This window comes from Mus musculus, chromosome 13, assembly GCF_000001635.26.
Source record: "Mus musculus strain C57BL/6J chromosome 13, GRCm38.p6 C57BL/6J".
Lineage (NCBI taxonomy): Eukaryota > Metazoa > Chordata > Mammalia > Rodentia > Muridae > Mus > Mus musculus.
The window spans coordinates 13,025,609-13,038,703 of NC_000079.6; the positions used below are offsets into that span (position 1 = coordinate 13,025,609).

Here is a 13,095-nt window from a genome sequence, read left to right on the forward strand (position 1 = left end):
ATTTCTGTTCTTTTTAATTAGGAAGGGACATATCTAATTATAGGATTGTGAACCTTATGGTCACATTGCTTCCATAATCAAGAAGGAAAGAATGATGAACGATCTTGAGGTACTGGATTTGTGCATTTTATTCAGTCCGAGATATACCCCTAGGAATGGAGCTGCCCATTTAAGGTTGTCTATAGGTGTAGGTTTTTTCAAAAATAAGGGTTTTTTTAATAAGGGTTCTCAAACCCTTACCAGACCCAAGAGGATCTGGACCTATTTAAAAGTAGTTCTTTGGAGATGATTCTAAACTCCATTGTCAGGACTCCAACAGTCCAGTTCAGTAGTGTCAAGATAACAACAGACCAGTTCACGAAAGAGGAATTAGCAACTACAGCATGAGTTAGCAGAAACAACCAGGCCTCTGATGAATCACCATGAGTCAGGAGGAGCACCCAGAACCAGCAGGAAAACCAAGAGTTCTTTGTCACGCCTCTCTCAATGAAATAAAGATCAGCTAAGAAGCAAGACAAACGAATAATTGAATGGCAAGCAAGGCAATTGTATGGCCATTGTTGAGTCTTACTTATAATTTCTCCAAACATCATGTGTCCTCTCAGAAGTCTTGCTTCAGTAAAATATCACATGTGTCTACATCAGCAAAAGCATCTCATGATTCTGCTTCAGCAAAACATCACATGAGTCTGCATCAAATGACACACCAGTGGTCTTCATTCCCAAGACAGCCTGCTATTGAGGCTGAAGTGTTCAGCCACTTTGTTAATCAGTGTAGAAGTTCTTCTCAAAGCGAGAAATAGATCTACTGCATGAGTCATCTATATAACTATTAGTTATATATTTAAAAACATTATATCCTACTATAGAGACACTGCTTTATCAGGGTTCACTGCTGCTCTATTAACAAATAGTTGAGAAATAGAAATAACCTAGATGTCCAACAACTTACAAAAAGTTAAAAATGTGTTACATATAGACAATGGTAGTTAGTCACCTCTACAGAGAAGTGAAATAATGAAATTTACAGGTAAACAGATGAAATTGCTAATAATCAATCCAGACCAAGTTCTTTCTGACATATGGGATGCCAGGTTGAAGCTTTAATTTTGTATGTTTAAATTGGAGTACCTGTAGAAGTCAGGAAAGAAGAAAACCTCCTGAGATGGAAGAGCAAGATTTGCAGGGTTGGATGAATAGAAGAACATAGTAGTTATTAAAAAGGAAGGGGGAATTAAGGGGTTGCAAGTGTGTGGCATGTGAGGGCAGAGTAAAGGAGTGCATATGAACATAAATAACATTAAAATCTTTGAAAAGGCCACATGGAAACCCATTATTATAGAATCTCCCCCAAATATATGCATATCTAACCAGAAAAGATTAAAATGGAATCTTCTTACAAGAGAGTAAATTCCCTTCTAGACAGGGCACACTATTGAACAGAGAGGACATCGCCAGGTGTGGGTTGCCCACCTTTGAGTTGTTTATCAGCTTAGTCCATAGAAACTTGAAACAAAACTGCTTGTTATCATTACAGTCAGTTATGCTTCAGAACTTAACAGTAAGACCTTAGTGCTGAAGAGTCTACATTATCTAGGGCATAGGAAATAAGGGAATCAAATAGTCAGTAAGCTTAATATTTGCCAGCAAGCTTTCAAAGTGCTGTAGGATGTGCATGCCTGTGGAGAAGGAAAGAAATCAACAGTCTGCAAGATGTGAACATTGTTTGCTATAATAATGAATGGATTGTCTAGATATGACCATTGGTACAACAGCAGCATGAGTATTATGAGAGAAACCAAGTGCTTTCTGATTAGGTTGTTCCACAGAAAGGAAACATCTCTTATTGGTAACTGTGTAAAGAACCTATGGCTAGGTAAGTCCTAGAGTGTATAGGGTAAAATGCTGCTATTGTAATTGAACATAAATTATATTTCTATAATTTCCTAGTTTAATATTATTATTAAATTGCTTCTCAGACATATATCCTCATACATTAGTTTAATTCTCAACCCTTACCAATGAAGCTACTTCTTTGTAGTAGATAGAGATTAATACAAGGATTAATACAAGGTAAAAATCTGGAGTGTAAGACAAGTATACTTCTAAGCCCCAAATCTATATCATGCCTTTTTCTTTAAATTCTCAAAGATCATAAAGTAAGATGTGTAGTAAGATTGGAAGGATTGGATGACATCTCTGCTAGGAGTGACAGGAGAACTTCAAAGTTGGTCAACATAACATTTAACAAAAAGTTTATTCATCTTCCTAGAACCTCATTTTCATATTTCTGCCTATCAAGGATATGTCTGACTCCCAGTCCCACATGTCCCCTTCTCAGAGGTCAGACTAAACACTGCTGACAGTTTTAGGGTGACCACAACCTTATGTGTTTATTAAAGACAGAAATGAGAATGGTTGGCAACAGCAATCATGTTTCCCTGGGGAGATTATTAGGCTGTAGTAGAGCTTAGTTTTGGGGGCTGGGATCTAAGAGAAAGTATACTTTTTGATCCTGGCATATCTCCTTTGAGCAGTTATAATACAAGATGTAACTTCTGCAAAAATACATATAATGATAATCGTATCAGTGTCAATAGTCTAATAAAAATAATTGTCCAACTTATCATGAAGAGGCCCATATCAAAGTTGAACATGCAGGAGAGCCAATCAAAATATGCTTGACACATGTTTTCATATGTATTAACAAGGTTAATAATGTTCTTCCCAAACTTACTACAGTGATGTATACTTTATCAAGGTGTCCATTGCTCTGGGTCAGTTTTACTTGCTTGAAAAACTTTTGTGTATTACTAACTACCTTGTAAATGATCCCTTTATTTGAATTCAAAAGGTATGGTGAGACAGTGAAGGATAGAATGTGAAAGAAACCCCTATTGATGTTTGGATAAGAGCATTATTACAAGGGTAAAGAATACAATTCAATAGTGTCTGGGGTAAAGTTAACAAAGTCTCTGTGAAGGAAATTGTCTGCTATTGGCTCCAAGAATGATAATACCATGGCTGTTAGAAGGTATTTCAGGAAAAACTCTCTGAAAGAACATTTGGCCTTCAGATACAAAGAAATTAGAGGTGAGGGCATGTCTATGTGAAATGTTATTTGCTAGACTATCCAAACTAGGAAAAAAAAACCCAAAATACTGGTATGGGTGTTCAGCCATGATATTCTTGGCTTAGAGGCCCCATTTAAAGATCAACCAAAAGGCAGTTCTGCCTCTGGAGACCCTCAGGTTTGGCTAAGTAAGTAAGTAATGACCATAAAAATCTGGAAGAGATTGACTTAATATTGATGCCATCAGCGTGAATTACCTTGACTTCCAAGAAAAGATCAGAGTTCTAATTAAGAGAATAACTGCATGAAAGTCAAAGTATCATAAACAGCACAATGATACAGAGCAGACCATCCTGGATGAAGAGGGAATCAGAAGTAGTACCAAATGCAGACACCATTGCATACACCAGCAAGATTTTGCTGAAATGACCCTGATATAGCTGTCTCTTGTGAGGCTGTGTCAATGCCTGGCAAACACAGAAGTGGAGGCTCACAGTCATCTATTGGATAGAACACAGGTCCCCCAAAGAAGGAGCTAGAGAAAGAACCCAAGGAGCTGAAGGGGTCTGCAACCCTATAGGTGGAACAACTATATGAAATAATCAGTACCCCAGAGCTCTTGTCTCTAGCTGCATTTTTAGCAGAAGTTGACCTAGTCAGCCATTATTGGTAAGAGAGGCCCCTTGGTCTTGCAAACTTTATATGCCCAGTACAGGGGAAACACCAGGGCCAAAAAGTGGGAGTGGGTGGGTAGGAGAGCAGGGGGTGGGGATGGTAGAAGGGACTTTCAGAATAGCATTTGAAACGCAAATGAAGTAAATACCTAATAAAAAATGGAAGAAAAAAAAGAAGTAGTATCAAGTAACCTGAGATAATTAAGATTTTCTTTTAGAGACTGAGATGGGTTCTCTTGTTCCCTCAAACTTGAGTTGTTTGGGCTATCACAGGAGATGACATAATCCAAAGTCAATGAGCTGCTTCGTTCCCAATACAGAAGACTACTGAGTTTCCTCTGGCAGGGCAGTAAAAACAACAACAACAACAACAACAACAACAAGAAACAAACAAACAAACAAACAAACAAAAAACACCAAATTTTTGTTTTAGAGGGAGACAAGAGCCTGAAAGTTTGTCATTTTAGAGTTGAAAGTAAAAAGTACACTTTTCTAGCTGGGACACCTTTTGCCTGTCTTTCTACCTACCAAGCATCTGTCTGATTTCCAGTTCCTCAGTAGTCTCCCATAGGATTCCTATGATTGTTCAATAGGCAGATTGTAGTGGCCATCAATCAATATAGACTATTGTCAGTATATTTGAGGCAAAGAGTAATAAATGATGAAATGATGAGCAATAAGCTTAATTGAATGAAATGTAGAAATCTGAGTGGGACTGAGGTAGAAGATCCCATAGTGATGATTGACTTACACTAGTCAAGACTGCTGGCTCCTTTTGTATAGTTTCAGCAAGGAGCATCCCAAACCCAAGTTAAAGCATATACCAAGGAAAGTAGAAAGTATGGACTCAGAGTGGGACAACTATAGAAATTGCAGTCATATATATTTGGGTTAAATTTAATCTCATGTTGGTGGTCAGAACCTATATTTGTTACTGTAATCCTGGCCAATGATTTGTGCTAGAAAAGTTCTAGATGCTAACAGGTAGGCCTTCTAGGTTGTTTGTTCCATTTAATTTGTTTTGCATATGAAAAATAGTTTTTTCAACATCTATACTTTTACCATACTTTACTACTCTTCATTGTCTAATACGTAGAGGTAAACAATTTATAGTGTTTCACGCATATAGACAAAATTCCCCAAAGTTAATTTATTCAAAATATGTGATTGTTGTTATAATCTTTTATTCTAATGTTCATAAAACTGAGAAATATTTATATGACCCCATCTAAGACTCAGAAAACTTTTCACAAGACGTGAGTAGATGACTAAAGGACCTGGAGGAAGTCAGGAAATCTGGTATACACTTAATTACGTACATCATGGAAGACCAGTCTCATGGAACAGAGATTACAGTGATTCACAAAATCACTATGTCCCAAGGCAGAGGCTCCAATGCAATTAACACAAGTGACTCAGTCAGGTGTCCTGATAAGGGACCTTTACAGAACCCCAGGGATGAGTCATGAGATCATCACTTTAGTTGCAGATATTGCTTCCTCCTCTGCTCCTAGCCCTCCCGCAAAGCATGTGGCCTTGGGAGTGGTAAGAGTTCTGGACAACATCTAGATGTAGAGTTCCCCCGAAAAAGGGCTTAAGTAAAGGAAATTTCTCGAGTCAGTTGTCAAAATGCGAGTGGGATGGGGGGAAGGTGACTCATCAGAGATGCAGCTGTCCTCCAGTCAACCTTCTAAAAAGGGTAAAAGTGTCCACACTTTTTGTTTTTAATTCTTCTTGAGTTTCATGTGTTTTGCAAATTGTATCTTATATCTTGGGTATTCTAAGTTTCAGGGCTAATATCCACTTATCAGTGAGTAAATACTGTGTGAGTTCTCTTGTGATCGGGTTACCTCACTCAGGATGATGCCTTCCAGGTCCATCCATTTGCCTAGGAATTTCATAAATTCATTCTTTCAATAGCTGAGTAGTACTCCACTGTGTAAATGTATCCATTCTTCTGTTGAGGGGCATCTGGGTTCTTTCCAGCTTCTGGCTTTTATAAATATGGCTGCTATGAACATAGTGTAGGATGAGTCCTTCTTACCTGTGGGAACATCTTCTGGATATATGTCCAGGAGAGATATTGCTGGATCCTCCGGTAGTACTATGTCCAATTTTCTGAGGAACCGCCAGACTGATTTCCAGAGTGGTTTTACAAGCTTGCAATCCTACCAAAAGTAGAGGAGTGTTCCTCTTTCTCTACATCCTTGCCATCATCTGTTGTCACCTGAATTTTCGATCTTAGCCATTCTGACTGGTGTGTGGTGGAATCTCAGGGTTGTTTTGATTTGCATTTCCCTGATGATTAAGGATGTTGAACATTTTTTCAGGTCCTTCTCAGCAATATAGTATTCCTCAGGTGAGAATTCTTTTTTTAGCTCTGAGCATCTTTTTTAATGGGGTTATTTGTTTTACTGGAGTTCGCCTTCTTGAGTTCTTCATATATATTGGATATTAGTCCCCTATCTGATTTAGAATAGGTAAATTTTCTTTCCCAATCTGTTGGTGGCCTTTTTGTCTTATTGACAGTGTCTTTTGCCTTGCAGAAGCTTTGCAATTTTATGAGATCCCATTTGTGCATTCTTGATCTTATAGCACAAGCCATTGCTGTTCTCTTCAGGAATTGTCCCCCTGTACCCATATCTTTGAGGCTTTTCCCTACTTTCTCCTCTATAAGGCTCAGTGTCTCTGGTTTTATGTGGAGTTCCTTAATTCACTTAGATTTGACCTTAGTACAAGGAGATAGGAATGGATCAATTTGCATTCTTCTACATGGTGATTGCCGGTTGTGCCAGCACCATTTTTTGAAAATGCTGTCTTTTTTCCACTGGATGTTTTTTGCTCCCTTGTCAAAGACCAAGTGACCATAGGTGTGTGGGTTCATTTCTGGGTCTTCAATTCTATTGCATTGGTCTACTTGTCTGTCACTATACCAGTACCATGCAGTTTTTATCACAATTGCTCTGTAGTACAGCTTTAAGTCAGGCATGGTGTTTGCACCGGAGGTTCTTTTACCCTTGAGCAGAGTTTTTGCTATCCTAGGTTTTTTGTTATTCCAGATGAATTTGCAGATTGCCCTTTCTAATTCATTAAAGAATTGTGTTGGAATTTTGATGGGGATTGCATTGAATCTGTAGATTGTTTTTGGCAAGATAGACATTTTTACTATATTGATCCTGCCAATCCACGAGCATGGTAGATCTTTCCATCTTCTGATATCTTTAATTTCTTTCTTCAGAGATTTGAAGTTCTTATCATACAGATCTTTCACTTCCTTAGTTAGAGTCATGCCAAGGTATTTTATATTATTTGTGACTATTGAGAAGGGTGTTGTTTCCCTAATTACTTTCTTAGCCTGTTTATCCTTTGAGTTTTTTTTTCAGACTAGTGATATTAAAGGTAAATGAGTTTCTAATTTTATATATTCTAGATCATGTTCTTGGTTTGTAAATTATTGTTATGAAAAATTTTGTTCATGTTTGAGATGTAAGTTGATGATGAAACCAATATTGATCATTTTCAAAGATGCAATTTGAAGGGGTTTCATTTTCAGTGCAAACATAGGTAAAATATCAAGATTACTAGGGCTTCCGTGAGCAAGCAATCAAAAATAAAGTTTAACACTCAGCAACTCCTGCATACAATAACTCTTAAGAAAAAATATTGCCCTGTCATTGGGATATAAGGTTCTAGATATATATTATCTTACAATGTGGGTGGAAAGTCTGTTAAATTGACATTATTTCTCTCATACTAGCTAAGAACAGGATTTAGAAAAAATCATATCATCCTTTAAGCTTTCTATTTCATCAATATAGTTTGATGACATTACAGTTCAGTCTGCTCACAAGGCTATTGTAATTCTCACCCTTACAGGAAAAAAATGATTTTAAATGCATGGTATTGTTTCTAGTTGCAAATCCATTCCAGAATCCTTTTCATGCTAAGATTCTTTTCATTCTCAGATTTAGGCTCAGATAATCATGTATTAATTGTTAGGCATAAAAATATAATTAATTGATATGAGTGTTAATCTTGTTAAAGGTACAAATATTGCCCTTTTACCACACATCTTCCAGAAAAACACCGTGTGTCTGCTTCAGCAAAGCATCCTCTCACAAGACAGCTTCCAGAAATACATCACATGACACAACTGAATCTCAAAAGAAACCTGACATTTCCACTTCAGCTTCACCAAAAGCACTCTATTGAATAGGAGTTGAAAGAGTGGATACCTTTGTTTTCTTGTTGAATTTAGAGGGACGTTTATATGTTTATATGTTTGTTACATTTGCTTTTAGATTGTCATGTTTAACCTAATTTTATTTCTTTTCTTTATGGTTTCAGTTTAATGTTGTCCACTTTGATCAAATGTCAAAAATTTTCAGACAACTTCTGCCCCTATTGGGATAATGATGTGATTTGTATCCCTTAGTCCTTCTGATTGCTTTTGACTTTATTAGTTTCCATGTATTGAATGTTCATTCAATATTTTTCCCTGTGTGTTTAAGTTAGTATTACAACTATTTAATGAAAATTATTTCCTCTATATTTATTGGAGAAACTGCTGTGGTTTCTTTTTGTTTTGTGTGTTTATTCTGTTCTTTTATTCATCTTGCTTTTAGGTGTTGTATAACTTTGGATCTTCTGTCTGTTAAAATCCTTCCTGAGATATGTGAGTTGGTGATGTCACTACGTGTTAAATATACTGTTAGCTATTCTTCAGTCTAGAGCCCTTAATGATTTTGTTTTTGGATTAATTTTTATTCTGTGTATTTGGTGTTTGAACTGTATGTATATCTTTCACCCTGTGCCTACAATGCCCACAGAGGCAAAAAGAAGACATTGAATCCTCAGTACTGGATTGTCAGCTGAAACATATGGCTTCTTGATATCAAGCCAGAGTCCTCTAGAAGATCACTTGGTGCTCTTAACCATTGAGTAATCTATCTAGCCCAGTTTCTAAATACTAAAATTGTTATGTTACTATTTTAAAATATTTCTGCATTCTTTCATTTTCTAATATCTCTCTCTTTGTACCATCTTATACTTAGTTTCCAGTTTTAATGTCTTTATTTACATGTGGTGCTTTGAGTAGGAATGGCCAACATAGACTCATTTATTTAAATGTTTGGCCCATAGGTAATCACATTTTTAGGCGTTATGGCCTTGTTGAGATAGGTGTGGTCTTTTTGGAGAAAGTGTGTCATTGTGGGGCAGGTTTTGATGTCTTCTATGCTCAAGCTATGCCCAGTGACACAGGCCCTTTATGCTGCCTGCTGATTTAATGTGAGGAGCCGCCCTCACAGTCGCCGTTACAAGATGGCGCTAACATCCGTTGCTCGTAGTAAAATGTGCGCAAGCATCAGGGTATCGTTCCATTACCTGAGCCCTGCCTCTCTCGTGGCGTTAACTGACTGATAGTGGGCAGCCAATCCCGGTGGTGCACGTCTCCAACCGTTCTTTCGCAGCCTATAAAAGGGAAGGGTTTTCTGCTCTCTGGGTCTCCTCTCCTGAGCTGATCATCTGTCTCTCGGGATGAAATAAAGCTTACTGCAGAAGGATCTGAGTGGCCTGCGTGCGTTTTGCTGGCGAGATGCTAGCGTGGGTCATCTGGTGCCAGAATCCCGGGAATTAACATTGCCGGCGTTGGGGAGAACCCCCGGAAACGGGGCGGATTCAGAACTGCAGGGAAAAGGTGAGTTCGGAGAGATATATCTGATCGTGAACCTCTTATCCCTTTTGATTTCGGTTTTCACCCTAAGAAGGGGCGGTAGAAGCTCTAGTCTTGGTTGCGGTCCATCGTGGCTGGTGCTGAAATTTGCGGTCCATCGTGGCTGGTGCTAAATTTTTTTGTCCATCGAGGCTGGTGCTGATATTTTTTGTCCATCGAGGCTGGTGCTGAAATTCTTATTTTGTCCATCGAGGCTGGGGTTGAAATTTGAGGTGTGGTCAGTCCAACGTAGATAAGCGGCAGCACCGAGGTATCTTGTAGGCCTCCCGTAGATAAGGGAGCAGAGCACCGTGTTTACTTTCGGCTTTGCTTAAGGAGTACCATAAGTCGAGCGTAGATCAGCCGCAGGTATCCATTCTATCATGGGCTCTTCACAGTCAGTGATCACTGCATTACAGGCAGTGCTAAAGCAATGCGATCTGCAGGTTGCCTCCTATATGCTGCAGAATTTTGTTAAGGAGGTGGATCGCGTTGCTCCCTGGTATGCCTGTTCGGGGTCTCTAACTGTAGCCTCATGGAATAAGCTAGGAAGGGACCTTGACCGTAAGCATGAAGAGGGAGACTTACGCCTAGGCACCAAGGCAATTTGGAAGCTGATAAAAAACTGTCTAGAGGATGAAGCCTGCCAACCTGCCATTGTGGAGGGACAGGGAACACTAGAAGAGGTTCAGGACAGTATGTCAGAAACCGAACGGAGGGAGAGAATAAGAGCTCAAAGAAAGACATGTCTAAGAAAAAAGGACCTCCCTGGGATTCAGAAGGAAGGGGAGAGAGAAAGAAGGGCAGTGAAACTGAGCCCTCTGCTAAGAAAAAGCCTTATACTAATTTTTGTCTAAGAAAAAAAGGACCTCCCCGGGATTCAGAAGGAAGGGGAGAGAAAAAGAAGGGCAGTGAAACTGAGCCCTCTACTAAGAAAAAGCCTTATACTAATTTTTATCCTATCCATGACTTGGGGGCCTTAGAGATTAATAGTTCAGGGTCCGAAGATCTAGACCCCAGTGAGGAGGCTAAATTAGAGGAGGAGGCAGCAAAATATAAAGAACAAAGATATAACCCTGACCGATGGTCGCGATCAAGAAGTAACAAAAAGGGTAGCATATCAGCTACTGTGCCCACAGCGCCACTGCTTTATGAATTACAGCATAGTGCTAACTCTTTTTTTCCTCAGGAAGTGTTAACAAAGATACAGATGGCATTTCCAGTCTTTGATATTGGGGAGGCGGGGCGTATGCATGCCCCAGTGGACTATAAACAACTTAAAGAACTTGCTGAATCTGTCCATAACTATGGGGTCAGTGCCAATTTTACTCTGGTTCAGGTAGAGAGATTCGCCAATATGGCCATGACCCCATCAGATTGGCAAATGATAGCAAAGGCTACACTCCCTAATATGGGACAATATATGGAATGGAAAAGGGGGAGTCGACAAGGCTCTGCCCTTAACACCAAGAGTGGCCGTCTCTATGGCACTCTTTACTCTTAATTTCTTGAATCTTGATGAACAAGGCCGCACTGCGGCTGATCGTCACTGTTCAGAACCAAACAGACCTAGAGAAATGATCAAATGGAAGGATGTCTTAACCGGAAAATGGAGAGGCCTGGATCCTATTTTAATAAGATCCAGGGTAGCTATTTGTGTTTTTCCACAGGAAGAAGACAATCCTCTTTGGGTTCCAGAACGCCTCACCCGAAGGATCTCCCCTTCAGAAGATGTGGACAAAAGAGGGAACACTGAAACAACGATGGATACTGACCCTTCTACCGGAGATCCTGGTTCCTAGTATATCAGGGGAATAGCGTTGGGAATTATGTCCACCTTTCCCCTGCTCATGCCTGTCATGCACAGTGCACAAGTGAGCAGTTTAAGCTTATTTAAAGAAAAGAGAGATTTTAGAATCTCTGCTATTATAGTTGGCTTGGTAGCAACAGCAGCAATAGCTGCCTCGATCACTCCTTCGGCCCTTGCCTTGTCTGCTACGGTTCAGACAACGTAAACCATCAATGACCTTTCGGCAAGAGTGACATCGGTCCTGGACAGGCAGGCCACGGCCAACTCCCAGATATAGGGAGGCCTCATGTTGGTAAACCAACGGATCGATCTGGTCCAAGAACAGGTGGATATCCTGTGGCAAATGGCTTAGCTAAGTTGCGAACATAAGCTGCCTAGCCTCTGTATCACCTCAGTACAATTTGAGAATTTTATAAGATCAATTAACCTGTCAAAGGCTTTGTCTCGTTATTTGTTACAGAATTGGACCATAGAATTTGAACAGACACTCTGGGAGCTGAGGATCACCACGTCTGGACCTGTCATTGACAGAAGGATTTTCTACCTGGATTTCTGCAGCATTCTCCTACTTAAAGGAATGGGTGGGGGTGGATTTGTTTGGAGTGACTGTGTGCGGTGGAGTACTGCTCCTACTATGGATGATCTGCAAACTCGAAGTCCAAACAAGGAGGGACAGGATGGTAGTGACCCAGGCGCTTGTTGCTTTGGAGCATGGTGCCTCCCCTGATATACGATTATCGATACTTAAGCAATAGGTCGCTGGCCGCTCAGCTCTTGCACCCCACGAGGCTAGTCTCATTGCACGGGATAGAGTGAGTGTGCTTCAGCAGCCCGGGAGAGTTGTACGGTTAAGCACTGCAGTAGAAAGGCTCTGCGGCATAAGATGAGCCTATTCTAGGGAGACATGTCATCTTGTATGAAGGTTGAGTGTCCAAGTGTCCTTCCCCCAGGAAAAACGACACGGGAGCGGACCAAAGCCCCTCCGGGTGACAAGCCTGGGAGGAGGTTTTGTGTAAGGCCCCTATGCTTGCACACTGGGGATTTGACCTCTATCTCCACTCTCAGTACTGGGTGGCCTGTTGCTTCTAAAATAAAAGAAAAGGGGGAGATGTGAGGAGGCGCCCTCACAGTTGCCGTTACAAGATGGCGCTGACATCCGTTGCTCATAGTAAAATGTGTGCAAGCGTCAGGGTATCGTTCCATTACCTGAGCCCTGCCTCTCTCGTGGCATTAACTGACTGATAGTGGGCAGCCAATCCCGGTGGTGCACATCTCCAACCGTTCTTTTGCAGCCTATAAAAGGGATGGGTTTTCTGCTCTCTGGGTCTCCTCTCCTGAGCTGATCATCTGTCTCTCGGGATGAAATAAAGCTTACTGCAGAAGGATCCGAGTGGCCTGCGTACGTTTTGCTGGCGAGACGGTAGCGTGGGTCAATTTAGAAGTAGAAAGTAGGTTTGTCCAGAACCAAGTTGACCTGTATGCTGCCATGCTGCCCATCATAATGCCAATCAATTATATCTCTGAAACTGTAAGCCATGTCCAATTAAATATTTTCTCTGTAAGAGTTGCCTTGGTCATGGTGTATCTTCACAGCAATGAAAACCCTAACTGCTTGAACTAAAACTAGCTACATTTTTGTCTCATAAAATAAGAACAATATTTCTAAAGAATGTAAAAATGCCTTTTCTATGACACTCAAAACTAAGCTGAATAAGAGTGAACATTCTTTTCTTGTTTTTGATTTTAGAGATTTAACATATTTTTTCCTAATCATGAATAATATTTGCTATATGATTGTCCTATGTACAATTTATTATGTGCCATA

General features: G+C 40.0%; 1 long non-coding RNA gene across 1 annotated transcript; it reads left to right on the top strand.

Moving 5' to 3' along the window:
• The first annotated feature begins 5,180 nt into the window (after positions 1–5,180).
• Positions 5,181–8,298, top strand: Gm40903. Its single transcript, XR_873140.1, has 2 exons — positions 5,181–5,446; positions 7,792–8,298. It is a non-coding gene; the product is annotated as a predicted gene, 40903 (long non-coding RNA).
• The last annotated feature ends 4,797 nt before the right edge of the window (positions 8,299–13,095 follow it).